The following is a 14,365-nucleotide window of genomic DNA, read 5'->3' on the forward strand; positions in this document are numbered from 1 at the left end:
AAAGGTCTTCCAGCAGAGTAAAGACATCAAACACACTCCAATGACGTCACCACGGAACATCTCCCATCTCCCATCTCCCAGCTCCCTCTGAGAGCGCCGCTCAGTACAGCAGCAGAACAGCAACGAAACCAAACAGGCCACATGATCCTCCCAGTTTCACTAAACCAACCTGTGGGATTACAGTGTCTGTCTGGGTCCAGATCCATCCCAGAGATAAGACTCAGGAAAGTGCTGTGTAATGAAATCTTACGTTATCTTCTAACAGCAGCAAGACAGGAGACACCAGGTAGGCTGTTAAACGTGTCTTGTTGAACTACTACAAACAAGCGAAAATCAACAGCACTGACAAGACGAGGATGTTTCCTCAGTTAACACACCTACATTTCATCATCTATGGTACAAATCAAGCACTATAGTTCATGAGCATTGCGTGTGCGTGTATGTGTTTGTCAGTATGTTTGTCAATATGTGCATGTGTGCGTGTGTGCCTGTTAGTGTGTTCATATATATGGTTGTGTGTATGAATATGTGTTTTGGTGTGTGTGTGTGTGTGTGTGTGCGTGTGTGTGTGTATTGAGTGTGTGGGTTGTGTGTAGCCTTGTGTGTTGTGTGTGAGCTGTGTGAAAGAGAGGGAGACTTCAGTAGAGTCCTCCCACATTAGCTTATCTCACTTCAGTATTTCAAAGCTCCAGTCCCTCATCTTTGGTATCAGCTAATATTGACATAGAAGCCTCTACGCTGCCACGGCAACCTATTAGACTTTCATGAAGATTGATCCAGTAAGTTTTCACTCAGTTAATTTGCATTTGAAACCCCTCTTTTATCCCCTTCTTTCACTTCCACTGACTTCACCATGAAAGGAATGATTTCGTGGCTCTCAGGACCGGTCTCTTATCTTCTGGAGCGCTACTGGCCCCCGCTCTGTCAGAGCTCTCTAGTCATCTGAGGTAAACAGTCTGCTCTTTCTTCCCTCTTCCTTGACCTTCCACCATCCTCCCATCCTTCCTCCCTCCCCTCCTCTGTCATTTCCTTCTCCACCCAGGCCCAGTGGCAACAGAGAGGGCAGAGCCCTCCTCCCTGGGACACCACACCCCCGTCCTGGCGCAGAGAGAGAGGAGAGAGATACAGAGAGAGAGACAGAGAGATACAGAGAGAGACAGAAAGCAATCGAAAGACAGAGAGAGAGAGACAAGGAGGAAGGAGAGCGCAAAAGAGAGAGAAAGAGAGATTCTCCTTGGATCTAGAAAGAGAGAGCAAGGTTCTTTGATCTAGAAAGAACGAGCGTTAGGTGCACCTTGGTTCCAGGATCATCGCCAGTCAATAAGAGGAAACTTCCATGTCCCCACTAATGGAAAATCAACAACGCTAACCCTCATGAAAAGGTCACAGCTCACTCACAGAGAGGAGGAATGTATCATTTGGAAGAGAGATTTGGTTGACCGCAACGTGAACCTAACAACCTCCAGATAGAATTACTGCTAGTTGGAGAAAACAATGGAGAGAAAGGAAGAGAGGAGAGTGGAGAGGTAAGGAAAGAAAGGAGAGGAGAAGAGAGGATAGGTGAGGAGGACAGGAAAGGAGAGAGGAGAGGATGGGGCGAGGGGGAGAGGAGAGGAGGGAGGAGAGGAGAAGGGAGGAGAGGTGAGGCGAGGAGGAGAGGAAAGGAGAGGAGAAGGGAGGAGAGGTGAGGAAAGGCGAGGAGATGGATTCCTGTGCGTAACTGACACTCTGGCACCAGCTAAGAATGTAGCTCCCAAGACAGAGAGAGCTCACAGCTACACATACAGGATGCTGCTGGAGATGAGGTCAACCGCTAACAAATAAAGCCCTGTATTCATGTCAGCTTCAAATATGACAGCAGCGACAGTAAACAGAACACTTTCAAAACCACACAGTCATCATATGTCATTGGTATGATGAAGACAGGCTGCCCCTCCCTGACACACCTCTCTGGCCCTATGATTTAACCCTGGACAGACCCAGGCCCATCTCCACTTCCAACACTGGATCTGAACCTGGGGGCTGGACACAAAACTGACCCCAAGTCAGACTTTAGAGGAATGTTTATCCTTGATCTCTGGGAAAAGCATTGATTCCTAGAGTGGATTCTTCTTCTTCACATATTTCCATGCCCCGTGGAGAGCATCTGGCCCAGAGATCAGGAGGAATAGTTGGATGGAGATGTCATGGTGGACGATTAGAAGATGTGTCTCACATGGACGGACAGCGCATACTGGATATGTGTTAACTATTGTGGTATTTTCCAGGAGTGATGATGCAGGGAAGGAGATGTGGAGAGGAAAAGGAGATGTGGAGAAAAGGAGATATGGAGAGAATAGTATATGGAGAGAAGGAGATATGGAGAAAATTAGATAAGGAGAGGAGATAAGGAGAAAAGGAGATATGGAGACAAGGAGATATGGAGACAAGGAGATATGGAGACAAGGAGAGAAGGAAAGATGGAGATATGGAGACAAGGAGAGAAGGAAAGATGGATAGCCCTTCCCAGTAGGACAGTCGACAATCCCAAAGGAGCTGGAAAAACACTGAGCACCAAGGCAAAGCTCTCTCTTATATTACCTCCTCTCTCTCTCTTTTCCTCTCTCTCTCTCTCTATTTATGTTTTACCTCTCTGTCTTCTCTCAGACTCAGATAAGTGACTCCCCTGCCTCTGGCCCAAGGGCCCGTCTTCAAGCTCCTGTCTGACCAGGCTCCAGGCTCCTCCTGTCTGACCAGGCTCCAGGCTCCTCCTGTCTGACCAGGCTCCTCCTGTCTGACCAGGCTCCAGGCTCCTCCTGTCTGACCAGGCTCCAGGCTCCTCCTGTCTGACCAGGCTCCAGGCTCCTCCTGTCTGACCAGACTCTTGGCTCCCACCTGGGACGCCTCCGAAAGCAACCAATTCACTACCAAATACTGCGCAGCAGTGTAAACGGTGGCTGAGCGGTTAGGGAATCGGGCTAGTAATGTGAAGGTTGCCAGTTCGATTCCCGGCCGTGCCAAATGACGTTGCCTCGGGGGGAATGTCCCTGTACTTACTGTAAGTCGCTCTGGATAAGAGCGTCTGCTAAATGTAAATGTAAACTCATAAGTGTGTGTGTGTGCGTGCGTGCACGTGTGTGTGAATGCACTCCTTTCACTCATCTCCTCTTCAGATGAGCTCGAACCCCAGCCAGTATTTTCTATTTAATCTGGCTCTGCTACCCATGAATCTACTAATACCCTTCAACAGGAAAATACCCCCTCTCTCTCTCTCTACCCCTCCCTCCCTTCCCCTCTCTCTCTCTCTACCCCTCCCTCTCTCTACCCCTCTCTCTCTCTAACCCTCTCTCTCTACACCTCTCTCTCTACACCTCTCTCTCTACACCTCTCTCTCTACACCTCTCTCTCTACACCTCTCTACCTCTCTCTACCTCTCTCTACCTCTCTCTACCTCTCTCTACCTCTCTCTACCTCTCTCTACCTCTCTCTACCTCTCTCTACCTCTCTCTACCTCTCTCTACCTCTCTCTACCTCTCTCTACCTCTCTCTCTACACCTCTCTCTACACCTCTCTCTACACCTCTCTCTACACCTCTCTCTACACCTCTCTCTCTCTACCTCTCTCCCCACTCTCTCTCTCTCTGTATATGTATCTGTATCTGAAGAGGGGACATATAACAGCTCAGCCTGCCTCTACCCACTAGTTAATCCACTCTGTCTCTCTCTGTGTCTCTCTCCCTGTCTTCGCTATTAACTCACAACACACACACACACACACACACACACACTCGCTGGAGCCCATCCCACTCTATTTACACACTATACACATTTCCTCAATCAGGTGTGCCTGCCATCGCACACTCCTCTAAAACAAGTCCCCACATTCAAAGATGTGCACAATAAGTTCAGCCAGTCAGCTCATACACTCAGCTCCTCTGGGTTTAAGGTGAAGGTTGGTATCATGTAAATCCCAAATCAAAAGCAGCTTTTCACCGAGACAGCAAGTGGGAGAGACAGCGAGTGAACATCACAAGAGAGATAAACCTCTTTGTCTGTTGAGCCAGCATTCATTTGGCTGATTGAACATTGGCACCCACACACCCCCACCCACCCCTTCAATCTCCTCTCCAACCCACACACACACACACACACACACACAGACACAGAGAAACACACACACTCACACAGAGAAACAAACACCCACCCAGGTAAAAATCAAGGCTGACAGGAATGGAAATTATAATGAATGGAGCTCTGTCTCTCTGTCTTACAAAGAGAAATATTCAATTATGCGGTTAATGATTTGCAAATAGATGAATGCTTCCTGCTTGTCCCCAGAGCTGCACAGACGTCACGTCCTGTCCGAGTCCTTGACCCCCAGGGATGAGGCTGCCTCTAATTGGAGAGGCACTCCTGGTGCTGTGATGATTGTCTGTTAGTGCGTCTTAGCCTGTCTAGGGGGAGAGAGGGGGAGGGGTACCATCCCTGGAGCGCTGGGTAACTGGATGGCTGGCTGGCAGGCTTCGTGACTGAATGGCCAACTGGTTGGCTGGTCAGCTTTGTGACTGAATGACCAACTGGCTGGCTGGTTGGTTGGTCGGCTTTGTGACTGAATGGCTGGCTGGTCAGCTTTGTGACTGGCTGGCTGGCTGGTCAGCTTAACAACTGGCTGGCTGGACAGGTGGTTGTCTTAGTGACTGTTCAGCTGTAAGGCTTATTGATTGATTTACTGTCGGACAGACTGTCTACATCCCTGATGCTTCACAGAGCAGAAGAACAAAATAATGTATTTGCCTGAGGTCAAAGAGAAACATGCACGCACGCACACACACACACACACACACACACACACACACACGCGTGTTGGTGCCAGCTGATAGATGTGCCAAAGATCAGCAGGTCTGTTCTTGGCTGTCCATACTGTCCAAACAGCAGATGCCTCATATTAGCCAGGATTAAAAACACATGGTCTGAAATACTACTGCTGCACATCTCACTCTTTCATCCTGCCATTATTCCACATTCAGACGAGATTTAACCCCTGTGTGCTGCACCACTGAGTCGGTGTGTGTGTGTGTGTGTGTGTGTGTGTGTGTGTGTGTGTGTGTGTGTGTGTGTGTGTGTGTGTGTGTGTGTGTGTGTGTGTGTGTGTGTGTGTGTGTGTGTGTGGTCTTGTTGAACTTTGTGGGAACCAGAAGATTCAATAATCACAATATGATGACCTTGTGGGGACATTTCTTGGGCCCCACATAACTTTAAGTTCTATTTCTAGTGGGTTTAATGTGGTTTAGTGTTACGGTTGGAATTATATTAAGGTTTAATGTTAGGTTAGGGGTTAGGGATAACTTGATTTTGAAGTGAATTATTGGTCGTCCCTTGGACAGTAAAACAAACCTGTGGCTCTGGGTTTTATTATAATTATAGAAAGCCTGTGATCAAAACAGGGTCTTTATAGTTGCGTTTTTCAACGAGTGAGTAAGTGGAAGTGAGAAAAAGGTTAAGAGAGGATGAGTGAGTGAGTGTGAGTGAGTGAGTGAGTGAGTGAGTGAGTGAGTGAGAGTGAGAGAGAGAGAGAGAGAGAGAGAGAGAGAGAGAGAGAGAGAGAGAGAGAGAGAGAGAGAGATACTAGTCCAATATATCTCTGTCTTTCTCACACATACACAACCCTACAAAACAAAAACATATACACACTTAATCCAGAGATCGGATTAACACAGCAAGCAGCACCTCAAGATAAATCCTTGTCATTTCCATGCATTTGTACAGACACACACACACAGTCACACACACACAGTCACACAGGGGGCCAGCAGTGAGCTTGTTTTCTATTCATCCTGGGCACTGTGTGATTACTGCTCAGCGAGGGGGACTCAGATAGTAACAGTCAATACGATGCCAGAACAGGCCTTAACTCCATGCTCCTTCACACTAATGGAAAACAAATGCCATGTCAAAACACACACACACACACATCAAAAAACACTCACAAATACAATTACATGCCAGAACAGCAGGTCCTTTCTCTTCCACAGTGGAGACATACACTTTTCTACAAATTACAAGTTATTTGTAGTGGGATTAAAAGCATTTTATGGCCCATTAAATATTACATTATCAATCTCTGTCTCTCTCTCTCGTTGACCATCTCTCATCCTGCCAATGTGCGTGTGTCTGTCTGTCAATATGTAGTGTGTGGGGCGGGTTCTGACAAACAACTCCTCCTTTACACACACACACACACACACCCTATTGCCAAACCATACTCATGTAAGTCAGCTTTGTTAATGACAGGCTGCTCCACCAGACAGAAGCACCCCCCCCAACAACAGCATTTAATTAACAGGCTATTTTCTTTGAACACACACACACACACACACACAGATAAAGTAATTCTGTACACTCCCTCACACACTACACACCAACTACACCCACATTCAAAGCACGACATACAGTACACACACACTATAAATAGGGCACTAAAGACCGGCATCTCTGACTGAGTACCAGCAGAACTGGAAACATTCAAGAAATAAGGGCTCCCGTTTGAAAGTGTCATTTGAAGATTTACAAAAGCACGTTCCACTCTGAGCGTGAATGACAGCAGCTCCACTCAGTTTCCTGTTGTGATGGAGCCCTCAATTGTTGCTTGAATTTAATACAAAAGCCACCCGTAGAGAGACACTCTCATTCATCTGCCGTAAGGAGCTGAAATGACTGTCATGGAGATGGAATATGAGGCTGCTTTACTGTATCCATTGTTATGCTTATACAATACAGAGACTGTAATAACATGATCTGCTTGTCTGCCTGCCTGACTGCCTGCCTGCCTGCCCACCTGTAGATCTCATCTCCCTCTATCTCCTCACACACTATATGCAGTACATCTATATGCATGCACACACCAACACTGATGTCCTACTTTACACACACACACAACTCTCTGAGTCCTCTGGGTACTGGGTTAGAGGGAAAACATGAAACGCATGGAGACGTCTAGCATAGAAAAAAGAGCTCAAGCTGGGGCTTTCTCACACACACACACACACACACAGCACCAGTGGGACGCAAACAATGACATTGATCCCTAATTTCACTTCCACACACACACAGCAGAACTGACTTATCTTAGGATTGTGTCTAGCGAGGAGCAGTGTGTCTGTGCTATCTGTGTTATCTTCTGAGTCTTAAATCGTGGATGTGACATTCCATGCAAACCGCAGCAGTTGCTGAACCACCTCAACCTCACAGCTCACCAATAAAGACTTTTAACCATTTCCTGTTTGTCTACATTAATTCTGGACACGGGGAATGGGCCAGGTGCTGTTAAGTAATGGTGCCCAGTCTTGTTCATGCATTTATACATCCGCCTGCAACAGCAACCAGACAGCCAGCCATCCTGCCAGCCAGCCAACCAGACAGCCGGCCAGCCAGCCAGACAGCCAGACAGCCAACCAGACAGCCAGCCATCCGGCCGGCCAGCCAGACAGCCGGCCAGACAGCCAGCCGGCCAGCCAGACAGACAGCCAGACAGCCAGCCATCCGGCCAGCCAGCCATCCGGCCAGCTAGCCAGCAGCAAGCCAGGGGGATGAGACTGAAGACACACAGAACCACAAATGACCAGCAAGCATGGGACTAAGCCACAAACACACACACATTATATCACAACACTAAATTATTCAGAACATGGACCATGTGTCGTGCAGATGCAAATATACATAAAAACACGCACCCACGTGTTCACACACAAACACAGCAGCAATGACCAGTAGGACTACACACAGACTTGGATACACATCTACTCACACATCGCAGGAACCTGATGGAATCTCTCCCCCCCCCCTCTCCCCCCTCCCTCCCCTCCTCCTCCCTCTCCGCTCTCTGATGGATGGGCCAGAGCTGTGGTCTATGGAGCCAGAATGGCCCATCCTCTGACAGCTCTCTGACACAACTGGGATTATTCTGCTCCATGGAGATGAGACTGTCAATCATACCCTCCCACTCATTGCAATACACGCACGAACACCCCCATACACACACACACACACACACACACAAACACACAAACACACACATACTATTAGTTGTCTAGCTGAAAAACACAGCCAGGCCAGCCTGTACCCCCTAGTGGTAGATGCTGACTTAGGATGCAAACATGCATCACATACTAACTTGAGGGCAAACATGAACACATTCTCCATGTAACTCTCTCTTCTCTCTCTCTTCTCTCTCTCTCTCTGGTCATTCTGTCTCTCCCTTCCTCTCGCTCACTCCTTTAACACAGCATTATTAATGGCAACAGAGTCAATGCACAATACTCCTCCAAATGCACTCCGCCATATGCATAGCGGTTTCATGCAACTCCACTCTACATTTCCCCTCATTCATCACCCAAAATATACAAACACCGTCTCACACACCTCTCTCTCTCTCACACACACACCTCCTCTCTCTCACACGCACAAACACACACCTCTTCTCTCTCACACAAACACCTTCTCTCTCACACACAAAAACATATTCTCATACATACACACACAGAATATCTTCAGTGTACTACTACCACTCAATTATAATATACAGTAGCTAGCTGGTCCAAACACAAATCCTGTTAAAGTAGAAACGTACAAGTGCACTAGAGTGTGTGTGTGTGTGTGTGTGTACGTTCTCAGATAACCCCTGAGCAATGCAGGCTCAATAAAATAATTATTGATAGCAGTATTTTAGTTGACAGCTACAAGTCTGGCCAGATACTGGAAAAAAAACAATGATTAGTTATGATGCATTCTTGGCCAATCAGGCAGAGGCTCTGAGCTGTTACATACCAGACCAGACAATCTCCTTCCAGCAGCTCATCTGCATCAAGCTCTGTTAACAGGAAACTCATAATGAAGGCAGCCAGCTATCTGGGGAATATGGTTATTAGAGGATAATCATAGACGCTTTCTAGTCATGGGAAATGTCCACAAAACTTTGAATGTAATCCAATTTATGTATACATTCTTACCATACCTTACTTAGTTAATTTCCACCCGGTAAGACCTGGGCTTGTCGTGTCAAACCCTTAGGGCAACCCCAAACACATGCTAACACACAAACACACACACACATCTACACCACACAAATGTAGGAGCAGAGAATCAGGATACACAAGGAAGAGAGGGAGAGCAGAGATCTGAGACGATCTGAGGTCTGTCCTGGCTGTAGCTGGAGAACAGACCTCGCCACAGACCTCGCCACAGCGCCTCTCAACACATTTCACACACCATTAGGCTGTTGATGAACAGGCAAGAGCCGGAAGACTGTCTCGGCACCCTCCACCATATCAAGAGCTATTAGTTTCCAAAAAGGCAGCAGAAATCGAGTATGCAGCCTTCAGGCTTGTTTAGACACATGAGAAGAAAGAGAAAAGAGGTGAGGGAGAGAGAGAGAAGGAAAGAACGTGAGAGAGAGAGAGAGAGAGAGAGAGAAGGAAAGAACGTGAAAGAGAGAGAGAAGGAGAGAGAGAAGGAGAGAGAGAGAGAGAGAGAGAGAGAGAGAGAGAGAGAGAGAGAGAGAGAGAGAGAGAGAGAGAGAGAAGGAAAGAACGTGAGAGAAAGAGAGAAAGAGAGAGAGAGAGAGAGAGAGAGAGAGAGAGAGAGAGAGAGAGAGAGAGAGAGAGAGAGAGAGAGAGAGGAAAGAACGTGAAAGAGAGAGAGAAGGAGAGAGAGAAGGAGAGAGAGAGAGAGAGAGAGAGAAGGAAAGAACGTGAGAGAAAGAGAGAGAGAGAAGGAAAGAACGTGAAAGAGAGAGAGAGAGAGAGAGAGAGAGAGAGAGAGAGAGAGAGAGAGAGAGAGAGAGAGAGAGAGAGAGAGAGAAGGAAAGAACGTGAAAGAGAGAGAGAGCGAGAGAGAGAGCGAAAGAGGAGAATGTGTATCTTTCCTCTCTGAATCTAGGTTAGAGCGCTGATGGTTTCCTGGAGTAAACTGTGGCCTTTGGCAGCTAGCCCACTCTTCCACGGTGGCAGTACTCTGCCAAAGCTTCCCCGTGTAAGTGTGTGTGTGTGTGTGTCTGTGTGTATATGTGTGCATGTGTGTGTGTGCATGTGTGTGTGTGCATGTGTGTGTGTGCATGTGTGCTTGTGTGTGTGCGTGTGTGCAAACACTGCTGCCCAGTGTTATGAACAGAAGCACGCCCAGACATATTGTTTGTCATCTCAGTTCCTACAGCATGACTCACAGAGGGATAGGCCAAACAAGGCCAGACCAGGCCAACCCAGGCCAGACCAGACTAGGCCAAACCAGTCCAGACCAGGTCAAGCCTCAACGGAGACACATTCTAACAGCTGCACACAGGAATTATTAGAATGAAGGCAGAACTATTTATCTCGCAAAACTCACACACACATCCCTTACTGTCACTCACACACACACACACAGATTCTCACATCCCTCTGCCTTGCAGGTCATCGGGTGTATGTCAGAGTTAGAGACATCTGCAAGTCAAACAGAGCCAAGGACATGGTTCCAGCTCACCTTGTTTGATTCTGTCCTCCTTTGATACCCCAGGGACCCTCTGTCTCTCCACCCCTCTATTCTCTCCTCTCGTCGCTGAGGCTGGGGCTGAGGCTGGGGCTGAGGCTGGGGCTGGGGCTGAGGCTGGAGCAGGGCAGGGCTGGCTGAAGGCAGTGTGAGAGGCGTTAGGGACCTGTGATGTCCCCTGATCCCTACTGATGAATATAATAAGAACTCTTTCAATCTGCGCCTGTCACTCAGTGAGGCCCGACAGAGGAGCTGAGGAAAACCCAGCTTTTACACAAATGATCACATGATCTCCTCCCACTGCTCTCTTTCGCTTATTACACCACTCCTCCTCGTTCCATCTCTCCATCTGTCATTCTCGCCCTAGCCCAAACTATCCATCTCTTGCTCTCCCCAACCATCCATCTCTCTTCCTCTGTATCTCGCCTTCTCTCCATCTCTCCATCGATCCATCTCGCCATTGCACTGTCACCATCTATCCATCCCTCCATCTCTCCATCTCTCGGATGCTCATTTAGGAGTGTAAATAAAAAGTACAGGAGTAAGGTCAGAAGTGTATCGTTTTTTAATTGTATTTTGGTGGTCAGAATCAAGGAACCATGTCCATCTATCAATTTCCATCTCACCTTTTTCATATCTTTATCTTTCCATCATTCCTTCTCTCTATTTCTCCTTTTCATGTGATCATCATCATGGTCCAGAGTCAGTGAGCCCACGCTCCCGTGGACCTGACGGCACAACACCAGACCTGGGAGCGAGCTGACGGCACAACACCAGACCTGGGAGCGAGCTGACGGCACAACACCAGACCTGGGAGCGCGAGCTCCGACATTATTTCACATCTCAATAACGTCACAGATAGGCTACGTCCTGTTCAGTTAACTTTGCGATCGGTCCATTTCTAAAACCAAAAAAAAAACACGCACATTGTGCCCTTGGGTTTTAATTATAGCCTAAATAACGCGCATACCATATTGTTGCTAAACCTACAGTTATGTTACTGTTCTATCTACAGATAATCAACATGGAACATTGACAAAATCTAGTTGAACAATACGGATGAATGAATAGATAAAAATATACCAACCTGTTGATTGCGTGTGCCACGATCTGTGGTGAGCCCGGGAGGCGAGCGGGGGAACCGGATGCGAGACGGTGCTTGCAGCCAGACACTGAGCGCCTGCACACCGCTGTTGGCTGCATGCAGCGCAAATAAATGAAATGTAGGCTTTTCGACCGAGATGTTGAAGATGCGAGGAAGCTACTTATAACCCGAGCGCGTCAGTTAAGGGTCGGCTCCGCGATGGCCATGGCGTGACATTACTTGGAACATTAGGATGGGCAGCCTCCAATTCATTTGTGCGTCAAGAAGTAAACTTCCTTCGCTGAACTAGACATTTATTGATATTTGTTGTATAGATGTAGACTGGCCGATCTAACCACAGCATGACTGCAGAATAAGTATTGGAGAGTGTATGCTGGAAGGAATCGACGCAAAAGGCGCACCTTACCAACCGCTGGAACGCACACTAGTGTCATCTCACTAACACACTGACACTCTCACTTCGGTCGCTACACTCCATGCATATATTCAAATATAACGTTTTCTTCCTTCCCTGCACACCTGCGGCTTTCGAAATAGATTGCGCGCCGACGCAACGGAGATGGCGCGGTGTTTCACAAAATCCACAAAAGGTTTTAAAAGTCCATTGAGACCCACCAACCTGTAGTTGTGTCCTCAGAGACGGTCGGAGCTTGAACAGAAGAAGCACAGCGAGACTGTGACAGGACCATGCGTTCATATGTCAGTTGTGGAACAGCGAGACAAGCAGCCGCAGATATTTATACACCCATCTCTGGTCCGCTCCGCGCGAGCCTCGGTCAACGTTGCCACACTGTTTACAACAGCTGAGGGGTAAACACGCCCACTGTACAATGATTGGTCCAAAATATTGTAATCTATGTCTAGGATTCCAATCATATTTCAACTCTATGCTTCCATTGATAATCAGGCCTGTTAGACATTATACAATTACCCAGACTGTGGTTCAAATGTTTAACTGGCAGAGTTGCAATATTCCACGGTTACACTGAACAGATGTTAAGGCTACAAAGGCAGAGCACCGGGAGCATCTTGGAGTGTTGGGTTATAAAATGCAGAACCGGTACAAACGGATGAACTACGAACAGTGCATCCTGGAGCAGGACAGTATTCCGCCGGGGGCTATTCGAGTATTTCCTTAGTTCATTGCCATAGCTTCCCTTTCCCCTTTGCACACCACAAACAAGCACACACCGACACACCAGAACTGATGATATGCACGCACAGTCAACTCCTGATAACGTTTTTAAGTGACACATGTGACACCGAACTGTCTTCTGTTTTTTACAACATCTAACATAGGAAGAGATAAATATGCATGTATCTGTTATGTATTTTTCCTTGAGATGATTTTGCGCGCGTTTGTCACTTCAGCTTTACCAGCTGCGCTTAACGAGCTACTCCTCACAGCTGTGCTGACGGCCTGTATGATTGACCGTCTTTTTCCTCGGAACTGCTCACTTAACATCACTACCTAAATGCATCCATAGGGGCCGCTGTTTACGTTTATGGAAACGGATCCGTGAAATTGTATGAGCTGACCAGACAGATGGGAAGCGCAGAAAGTAAACAGCTCTGTCCCATCACATTCCAGACGGTAATACAGTTTTCCAAGAAGTGAAACATTTTATGTTCGTTGAGTTTCCCCGAAAACAGAAAGTATTAACTGTCTATCGCTATACCGCTTGTTTCCGTATAGCCTGCATGTTGTTTTGTACCTCCAGGTGCCATGCATGAGCGCGGTACCCTCCTCTTTCCCAGGAAAGCGGCACTGCTCCGTTAATTATCCCCGTCTTGCGTTTGGCAGGCGGCCGCGGCCCCGCCGTGTTTATCCACTAAAGCCCGCTACTTAAACCGGGGCACAGCGACACGTTCCAAGTTAATTAAGTGTAAGAAATGCCACGCATGCCAAAGCGTTGCCTTGCATACATTTCTACTTCTTAGTGTCACTGACGCCCTCCGTTAAAAAATGTCCCAGTTAACTGAATTAAAGCGTTTGCATTTAATGTATTAATTTAGCAGATGCTTTTATCCAAAACGACATAAAACAGCAGACAACCAAGAATCAGAAAGGCTTAGTTCTAAAATGTCGGTGGTCATTCAGAGTCGAGGAACGGTCTGTTTCCAGGAACACAGAAAAGTGACCCTGATCTACGATAGCATACCAGGCACGGTGCAACAAATCTCAACTATAGTACAGTGAAGCTAATGAACGGGACACATGTTTAAAATTACAAAGGAAAACTGTAGGCGTAATTGGTCGTAACGTGCGTAAAATGTTAACCAAATCAGCACGGATTAAGATGTTCCAACCACAAACAAATAGGCTAGTTTACGGTTTGAGTTGCAAACACGGGGCTCATAAAAGACGTAACTTAATTTTGGCCTAGTAGCCAGTTATACCTGCCGAAACTTTGTTCTTCGGTCGCTCTTGCCCGAGGGGACAGTAAACATCTCTCTCCTCCTCTGGGTCGTTAGAGAACACCGCAGTTCACCGGGCACGGCCAGGCCTCGTCCCCACCTCAGGCTGGATGATGTAGCCATGCAGATGTGTGATCTGAGACACAGCTGCTGCATAACATGCCAAAATAATTATTTCAAATTAATTATTATTCCGAAAAACACACCGCAGGATGCGTAAACGGAACAAATTGGTTATTTTGTAAACTTATTTTTAGAAAATACTTTTTCAACCTTTCAAAATTCTTTTAACTTTTTTCAACCTTTCTTAACATTTAATTTTTTAAGTTGATTTCGAAAAAAAAAA

General features: G+C 47.1%; 1 protein-coding gene across 1 annotated transcript in view; it reads right to left on the reverse strand.

Moving 5' to 3' along the window:
• The window catches only part of cemip (cell migration inducing hyaluronidase 1), a 58,463-nt gene extending 46,142 nt beyond the window's left edge, over positions 1 to 12,321 (reverse strand). Inside the window, exon 1 of the mRNA XM_067249470.1 lies at positions 12,221 to 12,321. The gene's annotated coding sequence lies outside the window, so the exon portion shown is untranslated. The remainder of the gene's footprint in view (positions 1 to 12,220) is intronic.
• Between the last annotated feature and the right edge of the window lie 2,044 nt (positions 12,322 to 14,365).

Source organism: Osmerus mordax, chromosome 13 (genome assembly GCF_038355195.1).
Source record: "Osmerus mordax isolate fOsmMor3 chromosome 13, fOsmMor3.pri, whole genome shotgun sequence".
Taxonomy (NCBI): domain Eukaryota; kingdom Metazoa; phylum Chordata; class Actinopteri; order Osmeriformes; family Osmeridae; genus Osmerus; species Osmerus mordax.